This window comes from Oncorhynchus tshawytscha, linkage group LG16, assembly GCF_018296145.1.
Source record: "Oncorhynchus tshawytscha isolate Ot180627B linkage group LG16, Otsh_v2.0, whole genome shotgun sequence".
Classification (NCBI taxonomy): Eukaryota; Metazoa; Chordata; class Actinopteri; order Salmoniformes; family Salmonidae; genus Oncorhynchus; species Oncorhynchus tshawytscha.
The window spans coordinates 46,838,524-46,853,328 of NC_056444.1; positions in this window are offsets into that span (position 1 = coordinate 46,838,524).

Consider the following 14,805-nt stretch of genomic DNA (forward strand, 5'->3'; position numbering starts at 1 on the left):
TGTATTCTACATTGAATATAATATGAATCACAATACTTTTTCAGTCAAGTGTTTACATCTGATACCCATATGTGAACTACTTATTGATGCAGATGAAGAAATGCATCTCCTGGGTTTTAAATATGTTAAATGAACAAAAGTCATGCATTAGACTGGGAACACATGGAAATGTTTTAGTGAGATTATCTGCTATTGTCCATGATTAGGAGTGCATGGAGCTGCAAAACACAAAGCTTTTCAGCTCTTTCCACTTAATGTCTGGAAATAGCGAGGGGAATTTAATGCATGGAACTAAGTACATGTAAAGGGTTTTAACACCTTGCATGCAGTTTTCTAAATCTATTTAACACCCTGAATCCAGGTCTCCAAAGCCTAGTTAACACCTTGAATGCAGGTCTCTAAAGCCACCTTTCTGCAAAGTGCCTCTTCAACCTCAGGAGGCTGAAGAAATGTCTTGTCACCTAAAACCCTCAAACTTTTTGAGAGCATCCTGTCGGGCTGTATTACTGCCTGGTACGGCAACTGCAAGGCTCTCCAGAGGTTGGTGAGGTCTGCACAACACATCACCGGGGGCAATCTACCTGCCCTCCAGGACACCTACAGCACCCGATTGTCACAGGAAGGCCAAAAAGATAATCAAGGACAACAACCACCCGAGCCACTAACTGTTCACCCCGCTACTATCTAGAAGGCGAGGTCAGTACAGGTACCTCAAAGCTGGGACCGAGAGACTGAAAAACAGCTTCTATCTGAAGGCAATCAGACTGTTAAACAGACATCACGAACACAGAGCGGCTGCTGCCTACATACAGAATTTTAAAATGGGCACTTTAATAAATGGATTACTTGTCACTTTAATAATGCCACTTCAATAATGTTTACATATCTTGCATTACTCATCTCATATGTATATACTGTATTTATACCATCTATTGCATCTTGCCTATGCCGCTCAGTCATTGCTCATCCATATATGTATATATTCCTTTACTTAGATTTGTGTGTATTTGCTAGTTGTTGTGGAATTGTTAGATTACATGTTAGATATTGCTGCACTGTCAGAACTAGCTGCACAAGCATTTCACTACACTCGCAATGACATCTGCGAACCATGTGTCTGTGACTAAAATGATTTGATTTGATTTGACGCAGAGACTCCAGCTCCACATAACCGCATGTTCAGGGGTTTTGAGCCAATCAAGATGTAAACAGAGAAATATGGTTCTGCATTTTTGTTACGACCAGCGGTTTGAAGGATGTGATAAAAAAAAATACTGACCAAACTTCTGGCATATTTTAGAACTCTTCCGTTGGTTGGTGATAACCCCTGCTACTGTAGTCACCCCTTTCCCCTCTTTAGTTTTTCTTGGAACACACAGAATGCCTCTGAGGCAAGGCCTGCTTTCAAAGGACACCTTTTATGATGTCTACCTACAGCACACTCTTTACTGCGTCTCACAGCTAGAGGACACTCCGAAACAATTTGCTTTTGCGACCCATCTAAAGCCTTTACCATTTTCCTTTGACCCACTAAGGAATGTCCCTCGGCCCTCCAGTTGAATCCCAAACTATCATTGTGTACGTAAGTGTCAGTTTTTCCTCTCTTATAACCTCCTGTCTTGGGAATGCCTTCTCAAAGTAAACAAAGCAAGACAAGCAATGACATTTCCCTGTTAACACCAGGAAGTGGCCAGTTAGGCATTCCAGAGGGGAGAGACTAAGGACAATGCTGACCTGCAAAATTACTAATCTGAAACTGGCCTTACCTTAACCCTAACCTTAACCTAATTTGAATCAATTCGGCTAATTAAATCGGTTTGCAAGTCAGGAGTATCCTCATAGCCTTTTCCATTCCTGAGGATGAAATGACACAGAAGTGCAGGGCAGCTGTTGTGATAGTGGGATATGGGAAACAATTGGATTTAATTAAGACTCTCCACAGTGCCCTGTTGGTGTTTTCTCTCATGGACTGCCAAAGTCCTATAGGCCCTCCAGCTACAAATACCAGAAAGAGCAAAATAATCTATGTACTTACAGTATCAATATGTCTAATATCAGGGTGGGTGGCCCTGAGGCTGTATTTGAGAATTTCTGCGGTTCATGTTATTTAAACAAATCAAATATAAAATATATAATCACAGTGCTCCCAACCCACTCTCCTTCGCCTCTGTGAGAGACAACCTCTCAGAGTGTACAAGACCAGCCTACATACATTTCACAGAAACTAGGAACCATGCCATTTGTATAAGTTAGACCACAAAACACAGGGAACTCAGTGTTAAAAAGGTTTTAGTGTTTTTTTCTTGACATTTGAGACCTCCCCCCTTATGGTAGAAGGCGACTTATGGTAGAAAAAAATAACATTCAATTCTCTGGCAACAGCTCTGTTGGACTTTCCTGCAGTCAGCATTTCAATTGTACTCTCCCTCAAAGCTGCAGCATTGTGTTGTGTGACAAAACTGCACATTTTAGAGTGTTGTGCCTGTGTAATGATCATGCTGTTTAATCAGCTTCTTGATATGCCACACCTGTCCAGGTGGATGGATTATCTTGGCAAAGGATACATGCTCACTAACAGGGATGCAAACTAATTTGTGCACAACATTTGAGATAAATAGACTTTTTGTGTGTATGGAACATTTCTGGGATATTTTATTTCAGCTCATGAAAAAATGGGACCAACACTTTACATTTATATTTTTGTTCAATATAGTTCATGGCAGACCACTGCCAACCAGACTGGGACTGAGGAGATCATAGGCCGATCTCTCCAAGGCAAAGAACCAGCCCCACATTACAGGCCTTCTTTGCATGAGGTCATTCTGGTACTCAGCCCTTTTGTTGTCTACATGTGAGAGGCAGTCCCTTGCTTACAGACATACTGCATGCATGACTTTCAGGTATTGTTTTCCTCTTGCTATGCCATTACATCAGCTGCACTGTACCAGACTTCTGTACCTACACTGCCGACACATACCCTACCCCGAAAGATTCAAAGTGCAAACAAAAAAATATGTTTTGCCATTCTCAGGTGTCACCATACCTCTATCAACTCTTGCTATATTGTCTGGAGACCATTCCAAGCCATACCAAGACCAGTATTCTTTTCTTCAGTTGAACAAAGATTTAGAACTCAAGTCTGGTCAAGTTCCAGAAGGTACCGTACCCCAGCTCTGCTTGATCGGTACAGTTCTCCCCTTATAGACTTAACACTTAAGCATGTTTTGAACTTAAAGATTACCATCTCACCAACCATTCTGAATGCAGATCTCACTGGTAATGCTCTCTGACTAATATGGCAAGACATGATCTAAAACACATTAAAACAAATGTTGCTGTGAATCACGCTGTGCATCTCCCAGTGTCCAGGAAACCAGCAACACAATCTAGGCTGAACGTGGTGGAAACAGGATCAAAGGGAAAGGGGATACACTTTGGAATCAGAGGAGACATAAGAGAGATGAATTCAGACTGTGGGAATTCAAATTGGAAATCAGTCCATGAGTGTTAACTCATGAACCTGCATGAGCTCATAAGCTGCAATGCCAACAAATCATTTCACATACACAAAAAGCTGAAGGATAAATCACTTGTCGATCTATCTGGTTATTGTTTATTCCCTAATTCAAGACATTTCCTAACATGTCATTTTACTAAACCAGCTCTGTCCTGTTTTCATCTTCTCTGCCATGCTTGAGGGTTGATTTGTGTATGTAGGCAGCAGCCTCTCTGTTCGTGATGGCTGTTTAACAGTCTGATGGCCTTGAGATAGAAGCTGATTTCACCCCATGCTTCCTGAAGCACATCCCACAAGTTGGATTGGCTCGATGGGCACTCCTTACGTACCATACGGTCAAGCTGCTCCCACAACAGCTCAATAGGGTTGAGATTAGAGGCCGACCGATTAATTGGAATGGCCGATTAATTAGGGCCGATTTCAAGTTTTTATAACAATCGGTAATCAGCATTTTTGGACACCGATCATGGCCGATTACATTGCACTCCACGAGGAGACTGCGTGGCAGGCTGACTACCTGCTATGCGAGTGTAGCAAGGAGCCAAGGTAAGGTGCTAGCTAGCATTAAACATATCTTATAAAAAACAATCAATCTTAACATAATCACTAGTTAACTACACATGGTTGATGATATTACTAGTTTATCTAGCATTTCCTGCGTTGCATATAACTGTACCACCATCTCCTCCAATGTCTTATATTCGACAGTCCATGGAGAAAGCAGGTGCTGTGCATGTATGATAGACCTTTCTTGTAAAATAACTCTGACTTGATTATAGCTATCACTGCTTGACTGCAAATTATTGTCTCTCTCTTTTGCACAGCTGACAATTAGAGACTGTGATCATGTCTCTGTTTTTGACTGTATAGCATTTCATTTTCAAGCACTCCCATGGCCACTGTCTATCATGATACAGTTGAAGTCGGAAGTTTATTTAAGTGACAAGTGAGCCATTTATTAAAGTGGCCATTTTTAATATAATGTTGATATATTAAAGCAACATCTCAAGACATCAGTCAGGAAGTTAAAACTTGGTTGCAAATGGGTCTTCCAAATGGACAACGACCCCAAGCATACTTCCAAAGTTGTGGCAAAATGGTTTAAGGTCAACAAAAAAGTCAAGTTATTGGAGTGGCCATCACAAAGCCCTGACCTCAGTCCTATAGAACATTTGTGAGCAGAACCGAAAAAGCGTGTGCGAGCAAGGAGGCCTACAAACCTGACTCAGTTACAACAGCTCTGTCAGGAGGAATGGGCCAAAATTCACCCAACTAATTGTGGGAAGCTTGTGGAAGGCTACCCAAAATGTTTGACCCAAGTTAAAATATTTAAAGGCAATGCTACCAAATACTGTGTATGTAAACTTCTGACCCACTGGGAATATGATGAAATAAATACAAACTGAAATAAATCATTCCCTCTAATATTATTCTGATATTTCACATTCTTAAAATAAAGTGGTGATCCTAATTGACCTAAAACAGGGAATTTTTACTGGGATTAAATGTCAGCAATTGTGAAACACTGAGTTTAAATACAGTGCCTTGCGAAAGTATTCGGCCCCCTTGAACTTTGCGACCTTTTGCCACATTTCAGGCTTCAAACATAAAGATATAAAACTGTATTTTTTTGTGAAGAATCAACAACAAGTGCGACACAATCATGAAGTGGAACGACATTTATTGGATATTTCAAACCTTTTTAACAAATCAAAAACTGAAAAATTGGGCGTGCAAAATTATTCAGCCCCTTTACTTTCAGTGCAGCAAACTCTCTCCAGAAGTTCAGTGAGGATCTCTGAATGATCCAATGTTGACCTAAATGACTAATGATGATAAATACAATCCACCTGTGTGTAATCAAGTCTCCGTATAAATGCACCTGCACTGTGATAGTCTCAGAGGTCCGTTAAAAGCGCAGAGAGCATCATGAAGAACAAGGAACACACCAGGCAGGTCCGAGATACTGTTGTGAAGAAGTTTAAAGCCGGATTTGGATACAAAAAGATTTCCCAAGCTTTAAACATCCCAAGGAGCACTGTGCAAGCGATAATATTGAAATGGAAGGAGTATCAGACCACTGCAAATCTACCAAGACCTGGCCGTCCCTCTAAACTTTCAGCTCATACAAGGAGAAGACTGATCAGAGATGCAGCCAAGAGGCCCATGATCACTCTGGATGAACTGCAGAGATCTACAGCTGAGGTGGGAGACTCTGTCCATAGGACAACAATCAGTCGTATATTGCACAAATTTGGCCTTTATGGAAGAGTGGCAAGAAGAAAGCCATTTCTTAAAGATATCCATAAAAAGTGTTGTTTAAAGTTTGCCACAAGCCACCTGGGAGACACACCAAACATGTGGAAGAAGGTGCTCTGGTCAGATGAAACCAAAATGGAACTTTTTGGCAACAATGCAAAACATTATGTTTGGCGTAAAAGCAACACAGCTCATCACCCTGACCACACCATCCCCACTGTCAAACATGGTGGTGGCAGCATCATGGTTTGGGCCTGCTTTTCTTCAGCAGGGACAGGGAAGATGGTTAAAATTGATGGGAAGATGGATGGAGCCAAATACAGGACCATTCTGGAAGAAAACCTGATGGAGTCTGCAAAAGACCTGAGACTGGGATGGAGATTTGTCTTCCAACAAGACAATGATCCAAGACATAAAGCAAAATCTACAATGGAATGGTTCAAAAATAAACATATCCAGGTGTTAGAATGGCCAAGTCAAAGTCCAGACCTGAATCCAATTGAGAATCTGTGGAAAGAACTGAAAACTGCTGTTCACAAATGCTCTCCATCCAACCTCACTGAGCTCGAGCTGTTTTGCAAGGAGGAATGGGAAAAAATTTCAGTCTCTCGATGTGCAAAACTGATAGAGACATAGCCCAAGCGACTTACAGCTGTAATCGCAGCAAAAGGTGGCGCTACAAAGTATTAACTTAAGGGGGCTGAATAATTTTGCACGCCCAATTTTACAGTTTTTGATTTGTTAAAAAAGTTTGAAATATCCAATAAATGTCGTTCCACTTCATGATTGTGTCCCACTTGTTGTTGATTCTTCACAAAAAAATACAGTTTTATATCTTTATGTTTGAAGCCTGAAATGTGGCAAAAGGTCGCAAAGTTCAAGGGGGCCGAATACTTTCGCAAGGCACTGTATGTTTGGCTAAGGTGTATGTAAACTTCAGACTTCAACTGTATGAGCTTGATTTTTGCATTCCCCTGATCTAGCTACTGTCTATTTAAAGACTAAAATCACAAACATTTCTGCATTTTACTTTATGCATATTCTCTGTCTGATGTCTGTATTAATCTTGTTTTTATCCCTAGCATTGCTAATCTCCTGCCTCTCCAACGTATAGCCCTTGGCCAGATTTGCATAAACAATTTGATCTCTTAATTATGACCCCCAAGTAAAATAGAAATAAGTTAGCAAATCCATAATTATTGTTACCATACAGATGAATGTTGCCCGTGATTAGTAAATCTGTTTTTTTTTCTGAAAATGTGCATTTTCTCTCTTAGGGGGTGCAAATGAACTGTCTCTATTAGAGATATACACTGATATACAGATTAAGAACACTTGTTCTTTCCATGACATAGACTGACCAGGTGAATCCAGGTGAAGCTATGATCCCTTATTGATGTCATTGTGAAATCCACTTCAATCTGTGTATATAAAAGGAAAGAGACAGGTTAAATAACTTTTTTTTAAAGTCTTGAGACAACTGAGACATGGATTGTGTACAGTATGTGTGCCATTCAGAGGGTGATTGGGCAAGACAAAATATGAGAGTGCCTTTGAACAGGGTATGTAGCTGCCAGGCACACCGGTTTGTATCAAGACCTGCAACGCGGTAGGGTTTTTCATGCTCAACAGTTTCAAGTGTGTGTCAAGAATGGTCAACCACCCAAAGGACATCCAGCCAATTTAACACAACTGGGGGAAGCATTGGAGTCAACATGAGCCAGCATCACTGCGAAATGCAGTCCATGCCCCGACGAATTGAGGCTGTTCTGAGGGCAAAAGGGGGCGAGGGGTACAACTCAATATTAGGAAGGTGTTCCTAATGTTTGGTATACTCAGTGTAGAAAATATTAAGAACACCTTCCCCCACCACCTGCTGCTTTTGCCCTCAGAACAGCCTCAACTCGTCAGGGCATGGACTCTGTCGAAGGCGTTCCACAGGGACGCTGGCCCATGTTGACTCTAATGTTTCCCACAGTTGTGTCAAGTTGTTTTGATGTCCTTGGACCATTTTTGATACACACAGGAAACTGTTGAGTGTGAAAAACCCAGCAGCATTGCAGTTATTGACACAAACCGTTGTGCCTGGCACCTACTACCATACCCCGTTCAAAGGCACTTCAATCTCTTGTCTTGCCCATTCACCCTCTGAATGGCACACATACATAATTAATGTCTCAATTGGCACAAGGCTTAAAAATCCTTCTTTAACCTGTCTCCTCCCCTTCATCTACACTGACCACATTTACAAGCGCACTAATATCACGCTAGTATTCGGGATACTCAAGTATTCTGTTTTTGCATGTATCCCGGGTTATGAGAAACCTGGATAATATGCCTGGCATATGCTGATCTTAGACAGCTGTGGCATGTAAACATCTGATCCTGTTTGCTGTTGATTTTAGCGGTTTGCGTTGGCTCAGTTTCCAATATCATGTTGTGTGATTATGTTTTCGTCTGATTGTTAAACAAATCACTTTGAAAAAGTAGGCTACCTGCTCAGTTCCATCCACCATAATAATTTATGTTGCTGATACTGGACCGTATAGCCTACTGGCTACTTTCACCCCTAATTTAGACAATTTTCTGCTTATAATTTCCAACATTTGGTAGGTCATTTATTTGTCAACTGTAGTTGGATACATGCAGCTTCTCTTTCATCATAACTTGTTGCCCTATGAGACTAAATATAGTATAGTGCTCACCAGAATAATATCTTACATCTATAAAATGAATGCATTAGTAATATAGTTAACATTGGTAAAGCTGTCTGTAGAAAACGCAATAACTCTAAAACAGTGGTAATATTGGTAGTCCTCTGTAAAATGGCAAAATGTTATCAGTTTGGCCGGTTTTAGGGAAATGAAAAGCTGAGAAAATGATGTAAAACATTTCTGATAAGACAGTTGGTCTTGGGTGCATATTTTACTAGGTTTAAATTCCCTCTGTTTGCATAACAGTGTCAATGACAACACATTACAGGCACATTCACATTCGTATTTCTCAGTCCTGTTTTTGAGACAAAATGAACATTTTTCTATCAATTTACTGCAAGAAATGCATAATTCTGCAGGATTTAATATTATATTACGCTACATGTGAGAGGTTATAGGCCTACAGTCAGTGTCCATATTTCAGTTACTATTCAATTTAGCCCATATGATCTTAAATCAGAAATATTATGTTTATTCACGGACACAAGGATACTCGTGAGCAGGATATCAAAGGTGCATGTAAACAGCTTATCCCGAATAAGACAGGCGGGATATAAGCTTGACTATCCAGAATACTGTGCGCGTGTAAATGTGGTCACTCTTTGCATTGTGTGCCACCCCAACCCCTCTTTTTACGCTGCTGCTACGCTCTGTTTATCATATATGCATAGTCACTTTAACTATACATTAATGTACATACTACCTCAATTGGGCCGACCAACCAGAGCCCCCGCACATTGGCTAACCGGGCTATCTGCATTGTGTCCCGCCACCCACCAACCGCCAACCCCTCTTTACGCTACTGCTACTCTCTGTTCATCATATATGCATAGTCACTTTAACCATATCTACATGTACATACTACCTCAATCAGCCTGTCTAACCGGTGTCTGTATGTAGCCTCGCTACTGTATATAGCCTGTCTTTTTACTGTTGTTTTATTTCTTTACTTACCTATTGTTCACCTAACACCTTTTTTGCACTATTGGTTAGAGTCTGTAAGTAAGCATTTCACTGTTGTATTCGCGACAAATAAACTTTGATTTGATTCACTGATTGAAGTGGATTTAACAAGTGACAGCAACAAGGGACCATACCCTATACAGTATACACAAAAGTATTTGGACACCCCTTCAAATGAGTGTATTTGGCTATTTCAGCCATACCTGTTGCTGACAGTTGTATAAAATTGAACTCAGAGCCATGCGATCTCCATAAACAAACATTGGCAGTTGAATGGCCTTACTGAAGTTCTCAGTGACTTTCAACGTGGCACCGTCATAGGATGCCACCTTCCCAACAAGTCAGTTTATCAAATTTCTGCCCTGCTAGAGCTTCCCTGGTCAACTGTATGTGCTGTTATTGTGAAGTGGAAACGTCTAGGAGCAACAACGGCTCAGCCATGAAGTGGTAAGCCACACAAGCTCACAGAACGGGACCCTGCCATGGCAACGCGTTCTCTGGAGTGATGACTCCCGCTTCACCATCTGGCAGTCCGACGGACGAATCTGGGTTGGATGATGCCAGGAGAACACTACCTGCCCCAATGCATAGCGCCAACTGTAAAGTTTGGTGGAGGAGGAATAATGGTCTGGGGCTGTTTTTCATGGTTCAGGCTAGGTCCCTTTGTTCCAGTGAAGGGAAATCTTAATGCTACAGCATACAATGACATTCTACACGATTCTGTGCTTCTAACTTTGTGGCAACAGTTTGGGGAAGGCCCTCTCCTGGTTCAGCATAACAAAGCCCCTGTGCACAAAGCAAGGTCCATACAGAAATGCTTTGTCAAGATCGGTGTGGAAGAACCTGACTGGCCTGCGAAACCGGCCTAATCGCCCAACATCAGTGCCAGACTTCACTAATGCTCTTGTGGCTGAATGGAAGCAATGCTCCAACATCTAGTGGATAGCCTTCCCAGAAGAGTGGAGACTGTTATAGCAGCACAGGGGGGACCAACTCCATATTAATGCCCATGATTTTGGAATGGTCATTCTTTTGGTCATGTAGTGTAGTGTTCACCTGATAAGTCTATGTCATGGAAAGAGACATGTTCAAATACTCATACTAATCATACTATTTGTGACATGAATTGAGTATATAGTATGCTTATTGGTCATAGTTTGTTTCTTTTTAACTAGGCAAGTCAGTTAAGAACAAATTCTTATTTACAATGACAGCCTAGGAACAGTGGGTTAATTGTCTTGTTCAGGAGCTTTTTACCTTGTCAGCTTGGGGACCTGAACTAGCCCAACGCTCTAACCACTAAGCTACCTGCCGCCCCAGTTAGTATGCCAAAAGTTCCCAGATGTAGTACTAAATTCGCCACAATACGAAGTATACACGCAGAGGACCCTATTTCCGTACTTTAGGTCCCATAATGCAATTCTTCAGGAAATGCGCGTGGCTTCACATCATTTTCAGATATGAAGAAAATGGTGGAAAATATGCAGCCGAAGTACCAAGACAGCAGATACAAATTCATTGCTTTAACTAATTATGACAAATATTAAGAACATGTAATAAAGTAATGACTTTTCAAATAAGTTACCTTACAAGTTATGTTGGCTGACAATTCGTTAGCTGCGCTGTCTTTACGAACCACATAGCATATCATTACAGCAGTATGTACCGGTATGTTAGCTAGCTACACATTAGTTGCCTACTTATACATCAAACTTGCCAGTATATTAACAATAGGGTGTCTAGCTAACTGCCCAACGTTTATTGACTTGATTATTCCCGTCATTCTTAGCTTAGCTAAATGGTATAGTTGTGCGTTCTCAATGGACATTTGGGTGCTTTTTTAAATTCGCTCTGGCTATCTACTCCAATTTCAGAGCACTCTTGTCTGAGTATACCAGAGCACAGAATATTGAATTTACAAGCGCTCAACACCTGTTGAATATGGCTGTTGCCAGCAGCACAGTTACAGTCACCACTCTGGATAACATGAAAACTGTCTAACCAGCTCTGCTAGGGCGAGTAAATGGTCAGTGGTCTCATTTGTGTCTGGATGTAGCTAACAAGCTAGCCAACATTAGCTTGGGTGCTTGACTGCCATTGTAAGGTCAGAACTCTCAAATCAAACTTACTCCTTGGCCCGAGGACAATTTGAAAATGCTCTGAATTTACGAACTCTGGCCCTCCAGATTGAATTTAAGAACACAACTGAAGTCGTAAAATGTCTAACTAGTAATTTGTTATGCTAACTTGCTAGCAAGAGGTTGAAATAGCAACAGCATCAACTTCCGGTAGACAGGCAAAGAGCTAGTATGCTCAACTGAAAGTATCCCATTTGTTTACAGTATACTAAAATGAACTAATAGTATATAGTATGTAGTATATACTCATTAAGTATGTGGTATACAGTATGTTAGTATGGGTATTCGAACACAGCTATGGTGTCCTTAATGTTCTCAGTGTAGAATAGAATAGACTAGAATGGAATAGAAGAACAACAATGTTTCAAAAACACCCAATTTCAGACCAAATAGTATATAATTTGAAGGTATATCTATCTCTATACGCCTATTTGAACATAAACATAGAACTCCCAAAGAGTGCTGAATGACCCATTCCTGCACATTTGAAGGCTCTGAATAACACAATTAAAACAGCTGTCATAAACCACGTTTCCATCCATGTGCGTAAAGGCATACCATATATTTTTTAAATCAAGACATCTGTGATGGAAACAATTTACAATTTTATTAATTCCTACAGATAAATTGGTCGGGATCTTTTTTTCGGTAAAAATGAAATGAGTAATGACGGCATTTATGTGCAAATATTGATATAATAACCATCATATCGAAGTAAACTTGGAGTCACGCGATGACATTGTTTGGTCATCCCATTACGACTCAAGAAACAATACAGATTATTAGACTACAGATTAAATAAATGATGATGAACTTCACAGGGTGGTGAATGTGTATGGTATGAGATTGATGCTCCTTTCCAATAAAAGTCGAGGGTCTTATTCTGGTGACATGATGACGATGACTGTCTGAATACAAACATTCCCGCTCTTATCCAAATCTCATCATATAGACTAGCCTACCCGCTACCCGCAGAGCCTACCTGCACTGTATCTGTGAGCTGTTGGCTAGAGCGCAAGTGCCAAGAGCAGAGCAAGGCACATTTGCTATTTAATGCAGCAGTTTGTGTGTCAAAATAATCGGTAGAGTAGAAAATGCGATAGGAAAACATTGAACATTAGATTAGATGAACATTACATTAGATGAAAATGTAAGCGAAACAGTACATTGTGTGTGCATACCTCATCACGCAATGAATTTTATCTGCAACATGTTCGTTTGGCGGAAACACCACTGGTGGGGAAATGCGCATTTAGAATATTCGCGTGATTTTAGAATATTCGCGTGAAAATCTGTCACCAATTGGATGAAAATCTAGCTAGTGACACCCAGGGTTGGAAAGGGGTGCACTGCATGCAGTTATATGAATCACCTGGTAAAAAATATAGATGGCAAAGTTAGTGATAATATCATGCACAAGGTACTTACTTTATGACTTGAATCTTTTGCTTGACCTTTCCCCAGTAATGAACAGAAAATAATTATACTTTTTGTTATACCTTTATCATAGGCTGCATCACATTCGGCCGTTATTGGGAGTCCCATAGGGCGGTGCACAATTGGCTCAGCATCATCCAGGTTTGGCCAGGGTAGGACATCATTGTAAGTAAGAATTTGTTCTTAATTAACTGACTTTCCTAGTGAAATAAATATAACAATTACTATGCAGAGCCAAAAGCTGATTAAGATAGCTCAGTGATTGTACAAAGTGACAAGACCCTAGCAAACATGACCCAATTGGCCCCATGTGGGTATTCGGTGGGCAAGGAAGCCCCCCGAATACCGACATGCCTACACCAAGCCCATAAAAGCCCAACAAAGGCTAGCTTACACCAGCCCAATATGGGCTAGCCCACACCAGCCCAACACAGGCTAGCCCACACCAGCCCAACATAGGCTAGCCTTAGGGTAGGACTACCACATGTGGGACCCCGACAGTTTGTGTTGAAAAACATAGTCGTTTTTATTGCTATTCTACACATTTTGTAATGAGGCTATGAGAAAATGTTGCAGTTTTAAAGTGAATTTCCTGCAATTAATCACCCCCACCCATTGTGTGCCCATTCAGTATTCTGGCCCTCGCTAGCCACAGCCAGCCCAATACAATGAAGCCTTTAAAAAGACACAAGTACATGTGACATATAAGACACTCAACAGTTTCTCTTGTGTATGATAGGAACAACTTGGTTGTATTTCTGATACAATGTATCACATTCCCTAAATACCTTTAAGGGCTTGAAAAAAATGCAATTTATGTGTTGAATAAAAATTGGCATAAATAAATACATTCCCATTCCTATTAAATAGCAACGGCACATCGACCCAATGTATTTTAGCCCACATTGGGCCAATGTATGCATATTTGTTGGGAAAAGACGGGCTTTTTTCAAGTGAGGGCTGCCTTCAACCGATATGGACTGCCCACACTGGCCACATTCTTTCAGTTGAGGATAAGAAGATCTACTTTTACAGTGCTCAGTGCACCTTAAAAATACTATGCCATACATCTGACAGAGCAGCGGCTTGCTTTAAACCCGGCAGCACTAAAAGCTCTGTGTTTGATCCCGAAGTACATGCTCCCAGCTGATTTACTCAACTCCTCTACTTGTAAATGGTTGGGGCCAAACATTTAAAAAATCTAAATCTAATTGTATTTGTCACATGCTTCGTAAACAACAGCTGTGGACTAACAGTGAAATGCTTACGTTTGGGACCCTTCCAAACAATGCAGAGAGAAATAACAGAAAAGTAAAACACATAATAATAAAAGTAAAAATAGATACATAATGTGTAACTGTTATTACTGCTCTTGTAATATTGTATCGTCATTGCCTTTAATTTCCTTCTACACTACCATTCCACTACGTTTGTCACTTTTCATCCCCATGTACATCCCATACTCATCTTCCTCAGTGTGTTTAATTAAAGTTCCCGGTGTGTGTGTTGTCCTGAGCTGATTTATTCCCCTCTCACCGGGGGCAGTGTCAGTGGGTCATGTAGTCTCTTTCAGACAGAGCGGCTGGAAGTTAAAGGAAGAATTGGTGTTGCTGAGAGTTGTTTAGACCTGCTGACCTCCTGAACAACAATCACATTGAGGAATGGTGCAGTACTCACTAACTAATGCTATACAGTGATCCTCATCAGTCTAGGGTCAAAGCAGAGACCAAGGCAGCGTTTCCTCTCCCCAGAGAAACACAGACATTACAATCAGTGT